At 46.5% G+C, this 24,025-nt stretch overlaps 1 long non-coding RNA gene across 1 annotated transcript in view; it reads right to left on the bottom strand.

Annotated features, from left to right (window-relative positions):
- Positions 1-24,025, bottom strand: part of LOC144824536 (uncharacterized) — an 80,529-nt gene that overhangs the window by 54,875 nt on the left and 1,629 nt on the right. The window contains exon 3 of the long non-coding RNA XR_013609004.1: positions 275-406. This is a non-coding gene — a long non-coding RNA (uncharacterized LOC144824536). The remainder of the gene's footprint in view (positions 1-274; positions 407-24,025) is intronic.

Genomic DNA, 24,025 nt, shown 5'->3' with positions numbered 1-24,025 from the left:
CACACCAAAAGGAAAACAACTCAAGATGTCATGGCCTGTGTCACCAGGCTTTGTATGTGCTGGTAAATAGATGTTCCCATGCAAATTCACCACTCAGTGCTCACAACATATATGTCACACATGAAATATAATATTATGGAGGGTGTTCAAACTCATCTGGGTGGCTACAACCCTCCTGACAGTGAGGCATCCGTCAGTGGCATTTACCACTCCTACGTCCATTCCTCTCACTCCTCGCCTTCTTCAACAATGCCGGCCTCCCCCTGGTACTCACCCTGGGTCCCGCCTCTGTGTGGTTCTTCCTCACTGCCATTCACTGCCTTCTTCTGGTGAACGTTGCTTCCCTCCTGCTTTTCTGCAGTGTCTACCTAGATCTGCTCCTCCTTCGACTTCTCCTGGTCTTCTCCTGGCGTGGATAAGGCACAAGTGGATAAGGCACAACAGCATCATGCTCACAATAACGAGTTAATGATAGATTACCAGACCCACACAAATGGAATCTGAGGCATTTCTTCAGCAAGTCATGATACAAGCAATCAGCAAGATGCAAGGCAATTGTGTTGTCACTTGCAAATAGTGTGCTTTTCTTCAGTAGAAATCAAAACAGCTGATTAATCCACCTGGCTCTTCCAGTAAGGATGGAATTACTTCCACTAGTCCTCCTTATCAAAATAACATTGATTCAGGAGGGAGTAATATTTTAACTAATAAGTCAGTTATACCTCCATATGCCTCCTCAATTTTGGTTCAACTGGGAATGGATAAGGATGTGTAGTCCGAAGCTCCCGGCTCCATCGGAAGCTACATGGAGTCCTCCACTCCAGTAGGGCCCCAACCGGAGTGACTGCTATTGCTATAGGCCTCCTGAAAGGTCACATGTGGGTGGGGGAAGTGGGTAAATTGACCCATGGAATGATGACGATAAACAGCTAAAATGGCGGCTGCCCTGCATTGTTGATGCAGGGGCCACCCTCATCATTGAATTGGCGCATCGATCCCTAAACCCGAGGGTGTGCAACAATGACAGGCGAGGGTATCGGTGGATGCCCAGTGGCATCCCTGTCCCCGCTAGGACCCCTGGAGAAAAGAGGCAGTGGAAGCGGTGTAGCCGCGAGCACTGCAGACTGGATGCAGCACTGAGGTGCTGGGAGAGACTCGTGATGCACAGCCGACATGCCTGAAGGTATAGAGGAGCTGGGTCCCCTCAAAGACCAGCGGCGGGTACAGCCACCTGCGAGGGGAGTGTAGGGACATTGGCAGAAGGCAGCCACTTGAACTGTCTCGCAGCATCTACCCCAACAGCAGAACTACCGGGTTGTGCAACTCTTCCCTGTTCCCTGTGCAACTGTTCCCTAGCAGAGTTCTATTGGGCCACATCAGAGTATACCTCAGTAAGCGGCGGTGGAGGTCACCTTTGGAGCATGCTGGACATGGCTGTGGGACCCCTCGTTAGGTGGTAATGGCAATAGTGAGCCTATACACACAGTCAAGTTGAGCCTGTGTGGGTGCTACGACTCAGTGCCTGATGCACCATAAACTCAATTAATGTTGGAATGGCACCCCCCCTTCCCTAAAGGCCTGGATTACTTGGAAACAGTGGAGTGAATGCCTGATCTTTTATATTTATGCTTGCCAGGAAGCATGATCGGACCACCTATGTTAAGGAGGCAATGGACTGAATGGGAAGCATCTGCAGTGCCACTAGCATCGCTTTGAGCTAGGGGCCGGACAACCTCCTGCTAGGGGTGATGGATCCATGATTTGAGGTGGAGGTGGCTTTGGGGTGGCTACACAGGAAGTGGAGGGATACCATTGAAAACTTGAAGAAGTCAGGCCTCCCTCACACCCTCTCTGTCTCTTGGGTCTACTGTGACTGTGTGAAGTTGTGTGCACAACTACACATGTAAGCGACCCCAGTTGCAAGTATGGTCAAGCAACAAGTGGTCAAAGGGGGTCCCATTGAAGTGGTGACTGGTGACGGGCCTCAGGAGGAGAAGGAGGAATTTATGAACCCTGATGGCACACACAACTTCGATCCTAGTGGTGGTAAAGGTTACAAAAAGACCCTGGAACGCAGATCACGGCCGTTGTGGGAGAGCCGGGGGTTCTTGTAAGAGGACCAAAGGAAGCCTACTGACCGAGTCAAGTAAACTGAAGGTACTTTGGAGACAATGCTACCACAAGTGAAAGACCTTAACGGAAGGGTTTTGGTAATGGAAAAAGAAATGAGATAGTTTACTACTAAACTTGAAGATGCTGAGGGTAGGTCTCATCATCATAACATGCGCTTGGTTGGCTTATCAGAAAGATTGGAGGGTCCATCGCTGGAACTCTATGTGGAGGAATGGTTGGTGAGCAGGGTTCTATGAGGTATGCCCTAAAAATATTTCTCAGTGGAGCATGCACATAGGGTCCCGGCGAACCCCCCATTGCAAGGGCAAACCCACGTCCTGTTATAGCTTGATAAACTTCAGAGACCAAGATGTGATTCTTCAGGCTGCGTGAAAGCACAGGCCCTGGACAGTTGATGGCCAAGAGGTTAAACTTTATCCGGATTACACCACTATGGTTCAAAAGTAAAGAAGGGCATATGTTCTGGTAAAAAGAGGTCTTCGTTAGCTGAACCTGAAATATGCGCTCCTCTTTCCAGCGAAACTGAGGGTAGAATGTGAAAGAAAGGCACACTTTATTACTACACTGCTAGAGGCCTGGGATTGGCATGAGACACAAGGACTGCGACAGGGTCAACCATTGGCTGCCGATGGCAGGAGATGGCTGGGAAAACAGGTGAATAAATGCAGGAAGGACAGGTGGAGGAACAAGCCTTCTTTGACACCAGAACAGATAAAAGCTGCATAAGTCAAAATGGTGCAAGACATCAAACACAGTAGCGATATGTTGACAATAACAAGGGGAGGTCACTGACATTGGAGGGGGGCAGTAGCGGCTCAGACCACACTGAGGTGGAACATGGCTCAGAGGACGAACCATTGCCAGTTGTGACTCCTATGACAGCAGATCAAATGGGCTAGAGGAAGCCTCATATGTCTCTAAGCCCGACACTAGCGACTTTGGATCTGGGACGGGGGCTCTGACTGCTGGGAGCTCTTTTGCATACTCCATTTTTGGTTACCTAAATCCCTTGATGATCAACTTGATGTCAGTGGCTGTTTGCCACGCCGCGAAGACAGACTCACACATTGTTTGGTTTGTTTATCAGGTTTAGAGACTATACATAATGGGTGTTTGGGGGGTGGTTAGTTTTACAATCACAGTATTGTAAAGTGGGATACGGGGCTTGTTATGGGATATTATCACTATTATCATAAATGTTTTTTCATATGTTATCGCACCATGGTACACAGATCTGCTCTGATCAATCACTCACTGGGCCCATCGGGAGGAGTAAGGGAGTCAGGTACAAGCAATGACACAGCCAAAAAAGAGTTGCCGTTACTGACGTAAAATGTTAATGGGTTGGGTAACAAGGTTAAAAGAGGGCTGGTTCACAAAGCTATTTCTAGGTACCAACCTGACATTATATTGCTACAGGAAACCCATCTGGTAGATGCACAACAATGCAGTCCAGGAAGAGGTAAATACAAACTGATATGCCATGCACAATACACATCAGGATCAAGCGATGTATTAATTCTTATGCGCAAGTCTCTCCTGTTCGATACGCTTTATTCATGGGCCCATACACAAGGTAGCTATTTGGCAATTCTGGGGGAATATGACAGTCTACCTATATTACTGTTACTGTTCAATGTTTATGCACCCTCTGGCCTACAGAGAGTTACACTTAAACAAGTGGAGGCCATATTAGCTAAGCCACCAAGTGCATACATGAGAGTGGGAGGGGATTTCAATCTGGTCTTAGATGCACACCTAGACAGCATGAAAGAGGATGGGGGAATAACGAGAGACAGACTGGAGGTGTTTGCACAGGCTGTGGGATTGTGCGACATATGTAGGGCTCTACACTTTTTATTGTGGGTCGCATGGGGTCCACTCTCATCCGGATTACTTTTTCACCACGGCTGACCTATTGCCCAGTTTTGGGGAGGCAGAATATTTGGTTCTGGCATTAGCGATCATTCACCTCCGGATGGAGGATGAAGGCATGGCGCCTGACTAACGAGGAGATTGTTAGTGGCCTAAAACGAGCTTTGTGTAAAACAGGGCATCGGTAAAATGCTGAATGGTTCTATGGGAGGCTTACAAGGCCACTATTAGAGGGGTCATAACTGTTGGAGAAGTTAGCAATGGTTGACCACATTAGAAAGTGAATTGTCCGCCCTAGATTATGACTAAGTAGCCTTGCTGACATCAAATGTGCAAAAAGCTGTTGACCTAAAAAAGGCTGAGTATCCGCTAATGGCTAATGATGAGTTCAAGACAATGTTTATTGTATAACAGAAAATATTGTATGAAGTTGGAAATAAGGCAGGTAAGCTCGTTGTATGGATTGGCAGTAAGGAAAGAGAAAATATGGTCATTAGAGAACTCTGTACGTCTACAGAGAAGCATGGCTCAATGGTTAGAGCGGCAGACCCTGATGCAGAGGTCTGGTCCGGGACTAGGGTTCAATTCCTGCCTCGGCGGCTCTTGGACTCAATTTCCCCGAACCTGATAATTCTCGCCTCGGTCCGTAGTCTAATCATGTGCCCCACTCTGTGACTCTGGGCAATAGCATGCTTAATCTCCACAATGGCCCCAGCAGCGCTTGGATGCCAGGCTTCATCTTGGGGGTGCCCATGAGTGGACATTTCACAGGAAAGCCAGGATGGGTTCCACAGCGGTATGAATACAGCGCTACGAGACCTCTGGGTAGAAGTGCGCTATATAAAATACAAACACATTTTACTGAGGAGGTGGTACGAAACAGTTTGGCAATAGTGGAAGAGCAACTTGCCTCCTTCTAAGAACCGGGGATGACTGTTTCTGAACAGGATATCCTAAGCTTTATAGCGGACTGCCCCTTGAATAGACTTGCTCCACAACATAGGACTGACTTGAAGGCAGACATATCAGTGGAGGAGGTGACCTTGGCTATGAGTCAACTACAAGATTGAAAAACCCCGGGCCCCAACAGGTTCCCGGTGAAGTTTTTCCATAATCTAAACAAGTGAACTGCCCCATCACTGTGCGCTTCCTTTGAGGGGGCGTTTAAAACAGGAGAACACCCAGCAAATATGTGTTCAGCAACAATAATACTTGTCCCCAATGCCGGTAAGCCCAGAGGCAAATGTGACTCTTACCATGCTATTTCTCTATTGAATGCAGATATTAAAATTCTGGCAAACTACTACCCAAAAGGTAAGAGGGGTGGTGACGGACTTGGTGCAACCAGATCAGAATGGGTTTTTGCCAGGTCGCTCGACTGCACTGAACCTACGCTGACCTCATAACAATCGGGTGGTGGTAGAGTCTTCCCTCATAGACAGAGCAATGGTTTCTTTAGAAGCAGTGGCATAATAAAACTTGAGGGGGCTCCCCTGCAGGGTACATAGAGGGATCTGGGAACGCAAGAAGAAGAGGAGGCATACAGCAATCTGTCTCAATGAGGCCTCGTGTGTACACCTTCTTAGGTTGGGAGTGATGGCGTCCACAGCCTGATCCTATCAGAGCTGGAAGTCCACCAGATGGGATATCTTGAGAAGCAGTCGGAGAGGGAGTTCCAGGCCAAACTGGAGGAGAAAGAGATTGCAGTGGAGGAGAATAAAATGGCCCTGGAAGAGAAGGAGGTCAAGTTTGACATCAAGTCCAAAGGAAATGATGGCAGCATGGATGAGGTGTCCATAGAGGAGGTGTTACCTCCAAAATCCAAAGATATTGTGCTTATATTTGTGGTGGGGGATGAGACTGACAATTGGTTTATTTCTTAAGAGAGGGCATTGAGAATGCATAGCATGGGCAATCATGGCTGGGTAGCATTGTTGGGAGGACTGGTGCCTACACAGGTAAGAGGTACACTCTTAAGTCTAGATGAGGAGGTAGCAGAGTCCTACACCCACATGAAGGATGTGCTGGTGAATATATTTTGTCTTACACACAAAGATTTACAACAGTCTTGGAATTAATTCATAGACATCTCATAGAAAGTGAACGTGCTAGAGGGCTGGGAGAGGGCAGTGAATTGAATACTTATGATGAGCTACACAATTTGATTATAAAGGAACACATCTTGAGTAATTGTTATTCAGTTTTACACAAGCATCTAGTGGACTCCAAGCTTACTAACCACAGAAAGCTTGGAAGAGCAGCTTACTTATAGGTATATGCCAGGGTGTCCAAGAAATTCCAAAGCCTTTACCCCGGAACAGGGTCCAGACCCACAGCAGAGTAAGGAGGGGAGCAAGAAGACCCAGAAAGAAGACTCCTTGTGGTATGAAACCTCTGAAAAGGGGAAAGAGTCCCGAACCTTTTACGGGAAATGTAACAGTGGAAACCCAGAGGAGATGAGGCCCTTTGAGAAGAGCAGGTGCTTTAACTGTCTGCAGCCAGGGCACAAGAGTGGAGGTTCCTCATGCCCCAAGAAATAGGTGCTCCACAAGTGGCTACTCTGCAGGGGTGGACATTGTAGCACTGGAAGGGAAGAATTACCTAGAGAAGAGTATAGATTGTGTACCTTAGTTGAGAGGTGGACCCAGAAGGTAAACTGGTGATCACTAAAATAAAAATGGTAGCTATTACTTTCAGATGGTCATTGTGAATTGGGTCTCTGTCACTGAACTGAGGAACACTTGTGCCCACCAGACCTCAGTGGTGGTAAGGCTGGTTTTCCCATCACATGATCTATAAGGAGAGGTCTACAGGTTAAGAATGTCTCTGGGGAGAGCCTGAATACTCTGTGGCCATTTTCCCCTTAGTGTGGAGGTAGGTAGTTGCCCAGAAAATGGTATTTGTACGTGCCCGCTTGTCCATTGGCTACAACCTTATCAATGAGCTACCACATTAATGCTAATTAGCCCACTGGAGCTCTAGGCAGGCAGAGACAAAGTCTTCTCAAAATCGAGCATCCTTTCCTGTGAGGTCTCACTAAAGCGCTAAAGGTCTTGGAAATCCAAAAATGTTCTAAGTCTCAACTTTTTAGACTTTCTGGAGCAGTTCTTCTGGGTCTCCTCAAGGCTCCCAGGACCTTAGTGTGAGCACTTAGGGACCAGTACTCACTTTGGGAGAGCCCAGTCCAGGTCCAATTGCTCCTGGTCAGCTGGTCACTGAAGAATTGGTCTTTTTTGTCCTCTTATATCACCATAGCTTCTCCAAAGATCATGACTTTTTTTAATTGCTGTCCGGCCCTTGGCCTGCTGCATTCGCATTGGATCCAACTGCACCAGCCAAGCCAAAGACCTGTCACCCAGAGCGGTGCCTCGGTTTAATCATAGAACTAGAAATCTTTTATTGTTTCAGTTAATAAAAAACAAACAATATCGAAATCATTTATATTCTCTGTTCCTTAAAATTTTGCAAAAATTTTCAACAGATTATATAAAAGTGATCTCATACATAAATATACATTGTTAATGACTTTTTGGCTAAAACAAAACAATTCTTTCTAAAACCTATCTAATCTAATCTAATTAGGGGAGAGGAGTTGGCCTAATGGCTAAGGCGCTCGACCTCGGACCTGGGGATCTGGGTTCGAGTCTTGGTAACGACGCCAAACATCCTGTGATTCTGGGCAAATCATTTAATCTCTCCGTGCCTAACAAAAAAATGAATGTGTGTCCTCATGTAACTTAACTGGTGCTATGTAAATCGCTATGATACCTGATTCAGTTCGGGTCAAGCTTGCGCTATATAAAACTCTGCAAAAAAAATCTATAAAAACCGATATACCTAACCCAAAGTATGTTTATCAAAAATGCAGGGCTTCCATTGCTACTTGTTTTAGTCCTACTATTATAGTCAATGATGCTGTCCCTACTAAGAGTTCATATTAATATTTGCCAAACACTACCCCAGCAATAGCATGGTGATTTTGTTATCCTTTTTCATTATTATCTGTTCATATTGTATCACAAAATTCATAATCTTACAATTTAGACGGGAATCCGTTGCGTCCAAACCCTTGATTATTGTGGTTCTACAAGATCTAATGCCTCTCTCAATAAATATCTTTTTCAAAAACCACACCCGGGTCTGCCTTAAGCCAGGGCATATACAAATAAAATGAATAAGGTCTTGCTTCTCTGTGCCACATAGTGTACATGATGTGGGCCCATTGTATCTCCATTTTGGCTGATCCGCTAAACTTGGTAATAAACCAAACCTGGTGGCCCTGAATTTCCTTTTTAAATATTATGAGTATGTTTTACTCAAGTATTCTGCCGGATGTAATTTGGTATAGGACTGTAGGAGGTCCAAGCGTGCGACCTCTTTGCAAATTTATTTTTATCCTCTATTAATGCATGTATTTTCACCATTTTATTTACCACTTTACGAAAAACGGGAAAGGAGGGGGACTGTGTCCAAAGTTCTTTAGACTTTGTTTCTTCCATGGCCGATTTAAAAAAATTGCCACAAATGGAGTGCTGATCTTCTTCCTGGGCTCGCCACAAAGCATTGTGTAAAACGTTTGCTCGACTCAACCAGATTCTATATCAACTCTTGACATATGCATAATTTCTTCCAATCCCTTGATGGATAAGGCCAAATTCCAACCTCACCTGTGCTGGTGACGCATTCTGCGGTAACTTAAGGACCCTTTTGTGAGCTCTTACATGAATCTTATCCAACAGTTCAGCATCTGTTCTGTGTAAAACGACGCTTGCGTACCCCACTGTCGGCATCGATTTGGCGGCCATTACATCAAGTAAGGGCTTTAAAGATTAACCCTTTAACTTTTTTAGAGGGCACAAAATGCGTATATTAGACCATTCCCTTTTGCTTCCAAATATTGTTTATGTTTTTTGAAATGTAAATGATCATCAATGTACAGACCTAGATATTTGTAGTTATTAACTACCCCTAATGTTATTTCTCCCAGCCTGACTGGGAATTTGAGTCCTGCCCGCTTTGCAATAGTCATCGCCTTTTGTTTTCTTTATATTGATTTCCAAGGCGTTGACCTTCGCAAATTACGCTAACTCGTTTAGTGATCTTTGTAAGCCAACTCGTGTCTGACTGAGTAGGACTATATCATCAACGTAACAAAGATGTGATATCGGCAATGGACCTAAACAAGGGGGATGAGCATTTATCTCATTTAGTTTTATTGAAAGATCCGCCATAAAAAGATTAAATTAGTGGGGGGCTAATACGCAGCCTTGCTTTAGCCCTATTGCAGTGTGGATTTTCCTTGAAACTCTCGTACCATTTGCAATTTTTATTCGTATCCATGTTCCCGTATACAATGAAATAATGGCTCGCAGTAAAACCTCTGGGATACCCATTTTCTTCAATTTGCACCACAATAGACCTCGCTCTATGCTGTCAAAAGCTGCTTTAAAGTTAAGAAAGCAGAGCTGTAATTTTAAATTCGAACAATTACACCTTTCTGCAATCATGGTCAAAGCAAGTATATTAGTTGTTGTACCGAACCCCTTGCGAAATCCGGTTTGATTCATAGGAATCAGCTTATTTTTAGTAGACCATTCTATTAGGTCCTCCAGGATTAGTGAAGCGTAGTATTTCGCTTCCACGTCCATTAGAGCTATGATCCTATAATTTGCAGGATCCGATATGTCTCCGCCCTTGAATATTGGGTTGATTATAGCACCTTTCCAACTCATCGGCAGGTTATTTGTTAATTTTGCCTCCAGGAACAGACCTGCCAACGGGCTCGCCCAATATTTGTGGTCCCCATAGAAGATGGCTTGCGGTATTCCATTAGGCCCTGGGGCCCCGTCCAATCGCCCTGATTTTATTATTTTCATTATCCTGTCTGCTACCTGGCTATCCAGCGTTATTTGGGGGAACTTAATTATACACTGTTCCTTAGGTGTATCTGGCAACTTAGATTCCAAACCAATATAACTATTTTTATTTTCACCACCTGTATCTTTCTTAAAGGTACTTCTCAAGTAGTGTACCCAGTCCGACTCTGTCACACAAGCGCCATTTATGGTTTAAGAGGGTCCGGATATTCCATTTATTATTTTCCAAAATGCTTGATTGTTAGATTTTTTTGGCGCAAAAAAGAAGCCTTGTCCAGAACTGCTCCTGGTTTGATTTTTGATCCTTCCAAATTTCTTTTTTGTATAATCTTTTCAGATTTTTTTATATCATTCCATGGAGTCGCATTGTTATTTAGCTTGTTCTTTCTAACCGCCTTCCTAAGTTCTTTCCTTAATGTTAGTGCCTTATTCGACAGTTTCGCCGTCTCCCTACTGCTTTTAGATTTTATGTGTCACTGTTTCGGTGCGAGCCTCAGGAATTTTGTAGTAAAAGTTGTCCAGTTTTCAACTTGGTTGTTTTCTCTAGCTGTATTTGATTCCATTACCTCATTTGCTAGGTTTGTTATCTCAACTAGATTACCTGCAGAACATCTTATACGCTTCAAATTAGTTGTTGATAGATTACCTATCCTTGTAGGGGCTTCCTGATGTTTATTAAAATTGATTATTATTTCCAGATGCTGTTGTGAATGGTCATTTTGTGTTGTAAACTTAATCAAGAATTTCCTCACTTTATTCAGTAAGGGTAAAGACAGAATTGTGAAGTCTATTATTGACTGGGCATTTACTCCTTGATATGTCCAAGATGGAGGCCTATCATCTTGCGTTCTTCCATTTATTATTCTTAGGCCTAGATGTTCCAGGGCCATAACTGTTTTTTGGCCAACTAAATCCCTGCGTTTTGCCATTGAAGATGCTTGTACTGGTACCGACCAAAAAACGTTTTGCGCTGTTATTAACTCTCTTCCTCTGGTGTATAAATAAGGTTGGTATTAAAATCCCCTGTTATTATGATTTCCCACTCTGGGTGCGTCAGTCTGTATTCTGTGATTATCGAGAATAGGTTATCCAACTGCTGTTTCTTTTTTCCTACATTTGGGTGAAAATAGACATTTATTAATAATATTGTTGTTAGATCATGAGTTGCCAATTTGTCTAATTTGATAACCTGTATGTCTGAAGTGGTTGTATTAAGTTGCTCCAAGCCTATGGCAATTTCTGTTGAAATATATACTGTTAGGCCTCCCTTTGCTCTCCCAAAGTGGTTTAATCTTACAGCGTTGACGTAATGGAGTTTACAATTTGCTACTTCCTGCGGTATTAACAACTAGGTCTCTTGTAATACAACAATGTCATATTTACTCCAATATGTTGGTGCAACATCCCCCTGAATTTCACTTTTAGCCCCCGCTATGTTCCAAGAGAGAGGTTTTATACAATCATGACGGAGACTATTATCTTGAGTGACAAGTCATTCTCTTGTCGGTACATTGAGTGTCGCTGCTAACCATATCCATTGCATTGGACATTGACCCCATGAATGTTTAATAGTACCATTGACTAAGACATCCTTTTTACCTCTAGCATTTTGTAATACTGAAAACACCTGATTTTTTTCACTCTCCAGAGAGCAACACTTCATAAGCTTCATCAACGGTGATGGGTAACAAGGTCTTAGGGGTTTGTCCAATAAGATACCCCATGCTTTGAACTGATGTCTGGTATTCATAATGGCTTCCACTATTTCCTCATTTCACCACGTCGCAAGTGTTCTTTCCATCTGTTTCTTTTCATTATACATTCTTTCAGTCTGGTTCCTTTCTTCTTGTGGGATAAATTTAATGGACAATAAATCACATTGAGACAAGTTTTGTAGGGCCGGAATTTCCGCCAGTAATCGCATTATATTTCCTCCAGTGAGAATATCTTGCTGTCCTTGAGAGATGTATTCGTTGTTAGGATAATCTGCTTGCCCCAACTATCCTCTTGGTTTAGCTCTGTATATGATGACATATGGTTTGTTCTATGTTGTGGAGCTGTTATTACCATTCTGGAAGTAGCCCCTGCTTCATTTTTATTGAGTATATTAATTTTTATTTGCAGTTGTTCTTTTGATTCGTCTTCCATTTGTATATACCGTTGTGAAACTTCATCTGGGACATTTAAATCTTGAGGGTCGTTGTTTGTTACTGCCTGCGTTGATCTTATATCTTGGGAGATAGGCGAGACGTTATTTTGATCTGTCCTATCCTTATTAGCTAATCGCGGTTTGCCACTAGAGATGTTTAATTCTCGACTTAACTCTTGTTGGAGTTCCTGACTCATTCCTATATTGTCTTGTGAAGCTACTTGTAATACTCTTTGATCTTTTTCCGCTTGCATTACCCTTTGATCTTTTTTGCAGTTGCTGTCACATTTGTGTGCGGGATATCTGTTTACTTTGTTTTCTTTATAAGCTTCTTCTTTTTAATTGTTGTAGTTTATTTTTTAGGTAATATTTCCTGATTTGTTTTGCCTGAGATCGATGATTCCTCTAAATTTGTACTATGACTTGTTGAACTGCACAAGGGGTATGGCTCCTTGATTAAATCATTCCCATCTTCCCTATCATGGTTTGTAGATTTGTTTATTTGTACTAATTGTTTTTTATCGTAGATGCGGATCAATCTTTTTTCACCATTATTGCTCTTCCTGGCTTTCCTTGCCTATTTTTTTTGCCTCTTTGTTGGTTTACTTAACTTTGATGTCTCTTGGACAATTGTCATTGATTTTTGTTGTTTTGAGTGTTTCATATTATTTTTTATGGCTTCTAGATCCCCCTCAGGGAGCTTATGTACTTTACTTGACTCCCATGGTTTTGATTGCTCATTGATTGAAGTTCGCTGGATATCTTTAGCGGCTTCATCTTTATGGCTCGCGTTTTTAAGTAACTCCAGGTCATTAATTTGTCTTGCTATTAAGATATCTTGTAAAATTGCTGGTTAGGTGCTCAATTTGTCGATTATTGGACCACATGCACACTCGCTTCACATTTCTGCCTTTGAACTTTTTCCAGCAGTTATTAGATTTGTAAGAACCTAATTGCCGAACCTCCCACAAATATGCCCAACATACTCGGTCGAACTCCTTGGCTATATCTACTATGACCACTGCCAAGGTAACCGAAGGAGCACTGGCTAAGTCTCTAGATCCAATCAGCTGCTGAATAAGCTCATGAATTTGCCACTTTGGCACAAAGCCCTTCTGATCTAGATGTATTAACTGGGGAGCTAGCTTAGCCAATCTCCCTGCCAAAATGCGCGTAAAAACCTTATAGTCTGCATTTAATAGGGAGATCGCGCAATAAGAGACAGCATTCTTGGGATTCTTGGCATGTTTTAAAATTTAGACGATTGTGGCTTCTTTCCATGTATCCGGGATCTGCACATCCCCCTGGTATACTGAAATAAACAGTATCCCCCACTCTGGAACAATCTTCTCCATTAAAAGTTTATAGAGCTCTGATGGAATGGCGCCAGGACTGGCCGCCTTTCCGTTCTTGATATGTGACAGGTGCTCCCTGATTTCCTCCTGAGTGACCTGTGCCTCCAAGCACTCTTTATCCTCCGCCGTAAGCCCTGGGGAGCTCAATGCCACCCAACTATTCTCTCCGCCTATCCGGATCCAGGAAATCTTGTATCCAGTTTAGAGAATAAGGAAACAATGTGTCCCTGCATGTACTCCACCTTATTCGAGATATCTCTCTGGGGATTAACAACCAGCTCCTTGATGATATTCCTAGATCTCTCAACTCTTGCCTTCCATGCCAGCAGTGCACCCGCTCGCCCCCAGACTGAAACTGTCTCATGCATTCGGTAAACCACTGTTCCCTATACTTTGTGTCCAACTTGATTTTATAGTTTAACTGTGCCTCCTCTAGCTGTTTTAATACCCTTTTCCTAGGAGACCCCATATTTTGCCTCTGTAATGCCCCCCACGTTTTGCTCCAATCTACACAATTCCGCCCTTTCAACCTTATTCTTGAAATGTGCCGGACTTGCAAAACCCCTCGGATGAAAGCTTTAAAAGCATCACATATTCCCCAGAGGGGAGCTGAGCCGGCATTATCAAGGAAAAAAATCAGTGTTAGCTTTTCTCAAGGTGGAAACAACTCCAGCATCGAGGAGAATAGATTGTTTAGTGTCCACCCTGAGTTTTGCTTACCTTCAGAGAGTTTGTCAGACATAGAAACAGCAAGGTCTCTAGGCACTCCCCCCCTCCTCAGCGCCTTGAGACCCTCACGGGTAAGTAGCGCACTTTACAAGTTCACTGATTGATTGATTGATTGATTGCAGAGTGATCCAAAATATGCCAAGGAAAATGGCTGACCTCTTTTATTTTAGCCACAAAAGCTCTATCAACGAAAATAAATATGGCCTATAAAAGTGTCAATGTTTTTTACTATGGAATGTATAGCCTCTCATCGGGCCTTTAAATGCCTCCATACATCAACCGGCCCAATATCCTGGAGCATATTTCTGTGAGCCTATCTGTTATTGTTATAGTTATAGGGGAATTTATATCGCGCACTAATACTCTGGAGTGTCCTGGCGCGCAAGTGGACAGTGACAGGAGGGAGCAAAGATATTAAGGCAGCTGTTTAAACAGAACATTTTTTAGATGTTTTTTAAAGATACGGAACTCCTGAATATGCTGGAGATCTGCCGGTAGAGAATTCCACACAATAGCTGCTTTGACCGATAAAGACTGGCCCACAATCCGCGACCGACGGAACCTCGGGACCACCAGCCGACATTGGAGGGATCAGCGTAAAGGTCGCCTGGGTGTATAAAACGCGAAACGTGTTCAGATGTAGGCTGGACCAGAGCCATGAAGGGCCTTGTGTGTCATGGTCAATGCTTTAAAATACACTCGCTGGGCAACAGGGAGCCAGTGAAGGTCGCGTAAATGCTGCCAAATGCTAGAGCTCCTCAAGATATTGAACTGGAGTCTGGCCACGGCATTCTGCATGACCTGGAGTTTTTTTAAAAGATAGCCCGGTACACCAATGTAGAGAGCATTGGCATAGTCAAGGCAGGAGAGGATAAGTGCCCGGGCAACTATTTCCTTAGCAGGACGCGGGAACAGGGGGAGAAATTATCACAAAGCTTTAAGAGTACCAAAACAGACTCCCGTGAGTTTTTTAAATTTGGTCAGGGAACCGAAGGTCTTCCCCAAACCATACCCCTAGATTCTTCTCTGGCCCACCCTCTGAGTTTGGGCACGGAAAGTCAGGGGGCCATAGAGTCTCTCTGAAGGCAGGGGGAAACTGGCCATAGAGGAGCACCTCTGACTTATCTTCATTGCACTTAAGTTGAGCATGTGCAAGCCAGGAGAATACCGATGAGAGGCACTTTTGAGCAATATCAGAGTCCTTACAGGTGAATAGAAGCTGGGTGTCATCGGCATAGGCCATTATTTTAGCGCCCAGCTCCTCAGCTAAGAAAATCAGGGGTGTCAAATAAATATTGAAAAACAGGGGGCTGAGTGTGGAACCCTGCGGGACCCCTGTGGAAAATTTCCTGATAGATGATGAAAAATGCGGCAGACACACCTGCTGGGTGCGGTCTTCAAAAAAAGACTTAACCCAGTCCTAGGCTGGGCCCGCAATGCCAATGGCAGATAGTCGGGCAAGAAGTTGCTGGTGGGGCACCGTGTCGAAGGCGGCAGAGAGGTCCAATAATATCAGAGCCGCCCTGCCGCCCGCATCCAGGCACTCCCTGATTGCCTCGGTCATCTCAACCAGCGCTGTCTCCGTGCTGTAAGTAGCCCTAAACCCTTATTGCGCAGGATGGAGAGCACCTGAGGACTCGACAAACGCCTCCAGTTGCCGAAAAACCACCATTTCGCAGACCTTAGCCAAGGCCGGTAAGAGAGAGATAGGGCGGTAGTTAGAGGATATGGAAGGATTGGCAGAAGGTTTCTTAAGGAGAGGAAGGAGTTTGGCTTGCTTCCATTGCCGGGGATGGTGCTGGACTGAAGCAAGCAGATGGTAATAGATGCTGCCTCTAGATGTACTGCCTCGGCAACCCCGCCCAAGACTCTGGCCTGACAGGGATCCTGATTTCAGGGATTTAAGGATGGCTAATACATTCCTCCCATCAGCGGGCCGAAACTGTGTTAAAAGCTGGGTAGGTGATCTAGAGCAAGGGAGCGACGGCAGAGGAAAATTCTTGGAACTTGGCAACAGTCCATCCTGGTGGATCTATCTAAAGTGGGGTCCAATAAAGTGTTAAAAACACCCCCAACAACCAATGGGGCCATTACCTCTAGTAAGTTCCACTCCAAACTCGCAATATAATGAGGATCATCTGAGCTTGGACCATCAAATCCAATGCACACAAACTCGAAACTGGCACACCGCATGGCTGCCAGGGCCCTCCTACCAGTTCTATCAGTCTTTGAAGATGACACCTCCACATCAGCACCCATCCTTACCAGGATCGCAACCCCCTTACAATACTCTGCCTGATCCGAAGCCACATAGTTCTCCGCCCATCTAAATTTGGAGAAAAAAGCTCTACTATCATTTGCAGTCAAATGATTTGCGTGCAAAATGGTGATGTGGGCAATGCTTTCTTATTAATACCACATCACCAATCTCTGCCTAACCCGAGTTCTAAGGCAATTAACATTCCAGGTTAAAAAAGATAACTCCTTGCCATCCCCCATCATCTTCAACTTCATTTGGATAGGGCTGGGCGTAGTTTGCGAAGTAGCGCTACGAGAAGCTACGCAAAGTGCACTTCGCACTACGTGAGCTACGCATAGCACTACGCGAACTGCGTAGCACTACGCGAACTGCGTAGTACCCTGTTCACACTGTGCAAGATGCCGTTTTCAATGATTGCACAGTGCGGACAAGCATCCGGCACTGTGCAATCATTGAAATCGTCATCTTGCACAGTGCGACCTGTAGTTTTCTGCCGCTCAAGTAGATCTTTACTCGAGCTTCAGCTTTCTCAACGCAGACTGGTAGTTTCTCATAACGAGCAATGAGAAACCTGACCTCCCCGCGTTGAGAATCTCGCCGGGAGGTTTATTTTCCACGCTCGCGATCGGCAACTTGATGTTGCTGATCGTGAAAGAGAAAAAATTCTCACCGGGATGTAATTATGCTTGCTCGCGGTCGCCAACTTGACATTGAGGTCGCGTGTTTGCACTGAGCTACGTGCAGCTTGCGTAGTGTAAAGTAGCGCAAACTACGCAAGCGTAGCGTAGTGCTTTGCCCAGGGTAACATTTGGAGCCTTCTCCCAATACACTGACTGGGGCCTGAAGACATAAAAGCAACTTCTTTGTGCATTCAAGGACATTTGTTAGAATTTTTTCACACTGCTCCCCACCTTGTGCTCAATCCCACACCCACACACATACCCCCACCCTGGGGAACCCTCCCGATGCTAGCAGGCATAAAGATGCCTAAAGAGCTTTCCCAGGAGTGACTTAAACTATACTCAAAAAATGCTTCACTCCGGTGCACCCCCCACCACCTCCCTACTCCAGCCTCACAACCTGACATTCAAGATTGTGTGGGCCAAGGAAATGCCTATGCACACACCAGAGGTACAGTAAATATTCACAAACAAATTAAACAAGTAGTATGACAGTGTACAAGACAGCAGGTTCTCGGATATAGAAAATACAGTCGTGGTGGTGATTTCTGATTGTTTTAATCATTCCATAGCCAGCCGACACGTGTTTCGTCGCATTGATATAGTATTCACGCGACTCATCAATGCTGCTACGGGTATGTAGACAACTTTGAGGTCGCTCCATCTGTGATATTTCCGCCCCGGCGGGGCTCTGGACCAGAATATCTCGAATCACGGGAAGTGGAGGTGGAGAATCAAATGGACATGAAGGTTGGTGGGAGTGAAAAGGTAAATGGTTCTCCAAAAGCTCTCGGCGACTTGGGTAACTGTCGCACTCGAGTGGCGATGAATAATAGATTTAAGCCCGGGAGTAATTAACCAAAAGCCGGAAAGGATCGGTTCCAGTATGGTATTGGTCGAGTAAGGACGTAGGCTGCAATCTCATTTCCCGGGTCGCCGTGTTCCAAAAGTACTGTACACTGTCATACTACTTGTTTAATTTGTTTGTGAATATTTACTGTACCTCTGGTGTGTGCATAGGCATTTCCTTGATTTAAGTTTTTTGTATGTAAGATTTTCTGTCATACAATCCATTGAGTGGTTAAAGGGTTTTTCAACTCGCCAGTTGCACCACATCCTAAATTTTGATCACCAGACCTTTCGCGTAAACTTTTGGCAGAGCACCCGTCATTTACTCTGTACTTCTTAAACCCTTCTCAGTCATTGTACAAGATTGCGTGGGCGACCGGACGGGGGGACATGGTGGCCATGCACTGAGCTGCAAGCTCCTCAGGATAGATATGCTCTCTGCTGCATGGTGAGCGTCCCAGTTGTCCCCGACCCAAAGCACGTACGTGGCGGAAAAGCAGATGTAGGACCCCCATCCCCGTGGACCTGGATCCCGATGGTATTGTTCTGGAGGCCCTCTGTGACGATCACTGCTGTGTTCCCTCCCGAACCGGCAACCAGGGAGCAGGGATCCCATGCTGGGAGGAGGCCACCTGGGAGTTGCAGTGCAGCAGAGCCGCTCAAGTGAATGCTTCTGTCTGCTGTGGCAGAGTCAGCACAAGCCAGCACGCTGGCCAAAAATTCCCTCAACCCACCTCAGTGGCGTATTCAGAGGCATGTTGCAGCTCCCAGTTCCCACGCTCAGCTCCCAGCTCCCAGCTCCCAGCTCCCAGCTCCCAGCTCCAGCGGAGGAGTAGGTAGAGGTGGAGGGACTGGGAGACTGCAGAGGAGGATCAGCGAGTTTGGCGCCCTACTCATATGAATAAGAGCATCCGTCTGTTGTTAAGGCTGACAGTAAGACCTCGAGGTATACATCACGCACCAAGGCTTTAGTAGCAGCTAGGGTAAGTCCTGTGTTAAAGTCTACCTCTGCCATCTCTAAGGATACAGTGAAGGGGCAGTGATACCTGCCTGGTGGGGTAGTAGGTGCTGAAACCATTGTCCCTAAAATCGGGAAACCCCCAGAGCTAGCCAGCAAGAGCTCTGGCGGCAGGGGCAGAAAGGTCCCAGCCCCTGAGATCAAGATAACTCCCTCGCTTAAATCCTTTTTAGATCTCGTCTACGCAGCGCTTGTGCTGCATAGGAGGAGACCTTTAGGAATCAATTCCGTTTTTCGGCCAAAAACATGCACGCTTTGCATTGCTTTCAATGGCAACGCGTGCACGTTTGGCGATTCCCTTGCGGTAGCGAGCTTTGCAACCATCTGTTTGTAATTAACTTCAAACAAATGGTGCCCCTGCTCGCTCCTGAAAGGGAACCGCTGTGTGTGCTCTCAGCCGTACTCCCCCGTCCCTCCTACTTGTTAACCCGCTGGAAACAAGCACCAGCCACTGATCTGCAAGTGCACCCCATCTGCTGGTGACGCAGGCCGAGAACTAAAGGAACTGAAGCGGCCGTAGCTTCCTTCTTTTCCCTCTCCCCTTGCACGTGTGCAGCAGCCACAGCACCATGCCCCGCTCTGTTTGTAGGATGGCCGGCTACCTCCGAGGACTACACTCCGTCTGCAGCAGAGCCCATGCCAGCGGCGTTCTTAACAAGTGCACGGGGACACTGGGGCCAGCCATGACCCAGGCACAGCAGCGTAGGAACTGTGAGTATTAAAGGGTAATGGAGCTGTGCGAGTATCACTGGTGGGTGAGGGCATCGACGCAGCCACTGTTCATAGCGGGAACAGGCAGTGTAGACGAGTGCACTGCGAACATCAGTAGGGCAACTAGAGTTCTGTTGTTGGTATGCAGATGCTGTGATTACGTGGGGACAGCGCGTGCTGTGCTGGGTGGGGGTTCTGGGTCAATGCGCCATGTGCAGTACCTTGAACAGGTCATTGGAGTGCACTAAGTGTACGCAGGGGTAGACCAGGAGATCATGTAATCGCCTCACAGCCTTTCTGCTATAGCAAATCCATCTGAATCCCCCTTACTTATGGAGCTGCAGCTCCTCTGTACACCCAGCCTACTATCGTGACAAGCTCGGTAAAAGTCGCTATTTCAACGCCCTAGCTCTCCCTTTCCAGGCGCTAAGCACCAGACTGCTGCCAGTTGAGTGTCATGGCCCCCGCTAGAGGCTGTGCCCTTCCTTTCCTCTGGTCTGAGCTTGAAGGAGCCCGTGGCCCAGGTGATGGTGAACACATATTTCATTCTACCTGCACCCTCTCTTTATCATGCTCCCTGGGGGATTTTTAATTCAGGTTGCCCGCCCCCCTCCCAATCCAAGTCTGCCTTCTGTTAGGATCATTAACTCTCTCATTTCTCCCAGTGTCAGGGTGAACCCTCACTGGTCCCCGTCCTTGTGGGACCCCTCCTTAAGCAAGCATTGGCATAGATAATAGATCTCGCCTTTGGTACCTTATAAGTGTTTAGCCATGCAACGGATGATGTTGTTGCACCAAGGATATTGTGCTGCATAGCTACTTATAAAGGTCCCAAAAGCGAGACCTATTGGCTAAGCCAATGCTTGTTTAAAATCTTGACTCTACAGGCACTACAGAATGTAGACGGGGGCTCTGAAGAAGACGCGAGCCGGCAGGGCATGAGTATGGAGAATTCCACTGCTGCTTCTGCTGCTGGCCCAGACACCTCTGCAGCCATAATTATACCCCCTGAAGCACAAAGAAGACCAGATGAAGGCCTGTGCAGCAAAGCCCAGGATGCCACTAGCAACAGGGCTGAGGCTCGCACAGCAGTAGAAGAGCCAGGATATATTGATGAGTATGGCCAGCGAGATAAGGATGAAGGTGAAATCACCATGGTATAATCTAAGTAATGGCTGACAGCCATTCTCCTGGGCTTTAAAGAAGAGATGAAAAGTAGATCTGAGGTATCAGAGGATAGCCAAGTGGGCATTCAAGCCTACTGCTCTGCTTTAGCCCAGAAGTATGGTGAAGTGGCTGTGCGCAGCAGAGCATTAGAGAAGGAGGTAGATTCGATCAGACAGGATGTCAATAACAAGCATTTACAATGCAATGGTCTCGGCATTATTAAAGGTAGAGCTATTAGCATTGCTCATGACATTTTTTATTTATTTTGCCGAACCAACAAACAGGCAACAGATAGACTGACTAATACAACCTAGTAAACGTGAGCACACATACAGTCAGGCTACACACAAACTGGCAAACACAGACTGACAAACACAACCATGCATACACACTGCCAGATTAACAAACAGACAACATACAAACTGCCAAACAGATACTGAGACTGGCAAACACAAGCATACACACAAACACTCAGGCAAACACACAGCCATACCAACAAAAAAGACAACACGCAGACTGAGAAACAGACACTGATAAATACAAGTATACATATCAGGCAAGCAAACTACCACAGGAACTGGAAAACACAGAGACAGATGCACAAACAGAAGTACATAGTTACACACAGTCACACACACTCACCAACTGGCGGGTAGACAGAAAAACATGCAGAGATTGACTATCACGGTTATAGCTCAGCCTGACATGCGGGAGAGCCATCTGTCTTTGAGGCTAATAGAAGCAGGGCACTGACGTCTGGTCCTGCTTGTCAGGCGAGAAATACGTCACAGCCCCTCGGGGTGGCAGGATCATTAACCCTCGCCCTTCCGACACGGGTTAGACTGGGGAATGGCCTCAACCTTCATTTGGCAAACCTGTATTTAGCAAGTGAGCTTTCTCCCATCTCTGCCCGCCCGACCCCCGCCTCCTCCCAGAGACAACTGGAAGACAAGAGGAGACAACAGGGTGCAGCAGAGGGGTGAGCTGAGACTGGCCGGGGAGCCTTCTGCCTCTAAGTGTCCGTGGGTGCAACCCACACAGGGCAAAGCAGGCAACAGGGAAACTTATTTAACATTTTTAGAGCTGCAGGTCTCACATAGTACATCTGCATACAGGCAGGCATGCCCATGTGTGGACAAATAACTTATACTCAAACGTACATAGCATAGCAAAGCATAGCCAGGATGACCATGGGTGGGCAGATGGACATGCACAGTAAACATGACTTTGTGGGCAGGAAGTTTGTGGGGTGAACAGAGTGAAGGGTGCGGGGGGGGGGTTAAAAAATGCATTTAAAGAAAACTTACCTGACTGCCCGTGTCCGTGCCAGAGCAGAGGAAGCGGCTCTTGTTTTCGTCGTCAACTGAGGAAACTGCGGTGGACGGAGATCGTAACTTGGATGGCATCTGCACGCTGGGGAGCAGCGGGGAGAGCACGGGAGCGGGCACCAGCAGGGGTCCCCAGACTGGCTGCTAGAGATACAGCCTTGGCGATGTGTGGGCGGGGGGAGCGCCGAATCCTCTGCACGTAGTGTGGACCTTGAGGGCCGGCTGTTTTTCGGAGCCTCTACCCCCGGCTGGGCTCCACTGTAGTGGGAGAGACATCAGAGGTTTTGCTTTCGAGCCTCGGCGATTTCCTGTGCTGGGACCCTTCGGCAGTGGCGGGAGCTATGGGCCTTGTGTTCAACACAGCGTGTGTGCAAGGAAGCGGCAGGAGCAATTTTCACCACCTCCTGGCGTCCCGTGCGCTCGCAGTCCTCGGTGGTGTACCACCCTTACAGCCACCACCAGCCGCACATTGGCATGACGCGAGGTACGTTCTCCGGGGCCGTGTCCTTCCCGGGCTTCGCGGCAACCAGCAGGCATTACGGGCTCAAGCCTGACTCCTTCCCCGGCAGGAGGGGCGACTGCGGCCCTGGCGACCCCCTCTGGGGCCCGTCGGGGATCTCCTCGTAGAGCGGGGGCTGCACCGAGTCGTAGAGGTGGTCGTAGGCCTCCATGGTGCGCTGCGTGGCAGCGGCTCTCTGCGCTCACACTGGCCCCACCGCTCCTAATGACTCACATGCGGCAGACCTTTGATCGGGCATAAACAAAACCCATTTTTATGGAATCGCTCGCATTTTACAAGGTGCCGCCGCAGATTTACGGAATGATTTATTTTGCGGGAGGGGGGCGGGAAGAAAGACGGACAGCGGGAGGGGGTTGGGAAAAAGAATACAACAGCACAGCGGCCGACCTAATCAGCGGGAGGAGGGCAGGAACAAACACGGACAGCGGGAGGGGGCGGGAAAAAGACCACGGCAGGGAAATAATACAACGGCCGACCTAATCAGCGGGAGGAGGGCGGGAACAAACACGGACAGCGGGAGGGGGGCGGGAAAAAGACAGCGGGAAACGAGGACAGCAAGCCTACCTCATCTTAAGGAGCCGTAAAATGGCGGCAGGAAGTTTTCGATTTTTTTCGGAATGGGGGCGTGGTTTTGCTGTCCTGAGTGACAGACAACGTCACTGTCTAAAGAACAGCAAAACTTATGCCCCCAAATCCGAAAAAGACGGAGCTTATTCGGAAGGACGGCTCTCTCCTCCAATGGCTGGCCTCCATTTAGGAAGCCTGCCAATGGAGGGAGAGCCAAAAAGAGGGAGGGATAAAGCAGCCCTCTTACTAACAATAATTCTCGGACTTCCGGTTCTGCCTTCGGCAGACCGGATATACCGAGACCTAAAAAACGCCTCTGGAGTAAATCTTCTGACTAAGCAGAAACAAGGATTAAGAGATGATCTGGAGAGAATTGAAAATCATTCCAGGAGGAATAATCTTAGACTCCTTAATGTACCGGAAACCAAGGAGGGCTTTGATATGAAGTCCTTTATAATCTCTCTGTTGCGGTATACAGTCTTAAAAGACAGGCCAGATATTAATCTTGAGCAGGAGATACAGTGAGCACATAGACACTCCTTCAAGAGGTGCCCTCAAAGGCAGAAGCCAAGGAAGATCTTAATACATTTTCTCTCATATGCAGTGATGGAGGCAATACTGAGTATAGCTCTAAGGAATGGTTCTTTATGGTCAGAGGGTTCTTTTTTCCTATCATATCAGATGTGTGTAAAGCAACAGACCAGAGGCAGTGGCAGCTTGGCAGGAGAAAGGAAAAGCTGCTTAAACTGGGGGCAAAAGTACAACTAAAGTTCCCGGCAGTGCTCCACATCATGTGGAACAACCAGAT

This window comes from Lissotriton helveticus, chromosome 3_1 (genome assembly GCF_964261635.1).
Source record: "Lissotriton helveticus chromosome 3_1, aLisHel1.1, whole genome shotgun sequence".
In the NCBI taxonomy this organism is placed as follows: domain Eukaryota; kingdom Metazoa; phylum Chordata; class Amphibia; order Caudata; family Salamandridae; genus Lissotriton; species Lissotriton helveticus.
The sequence above is the reverse complement of the archived record's forward strand: the minus strand, read 5'-3'. Positions and strand labels throughout refer to the sequence as shown.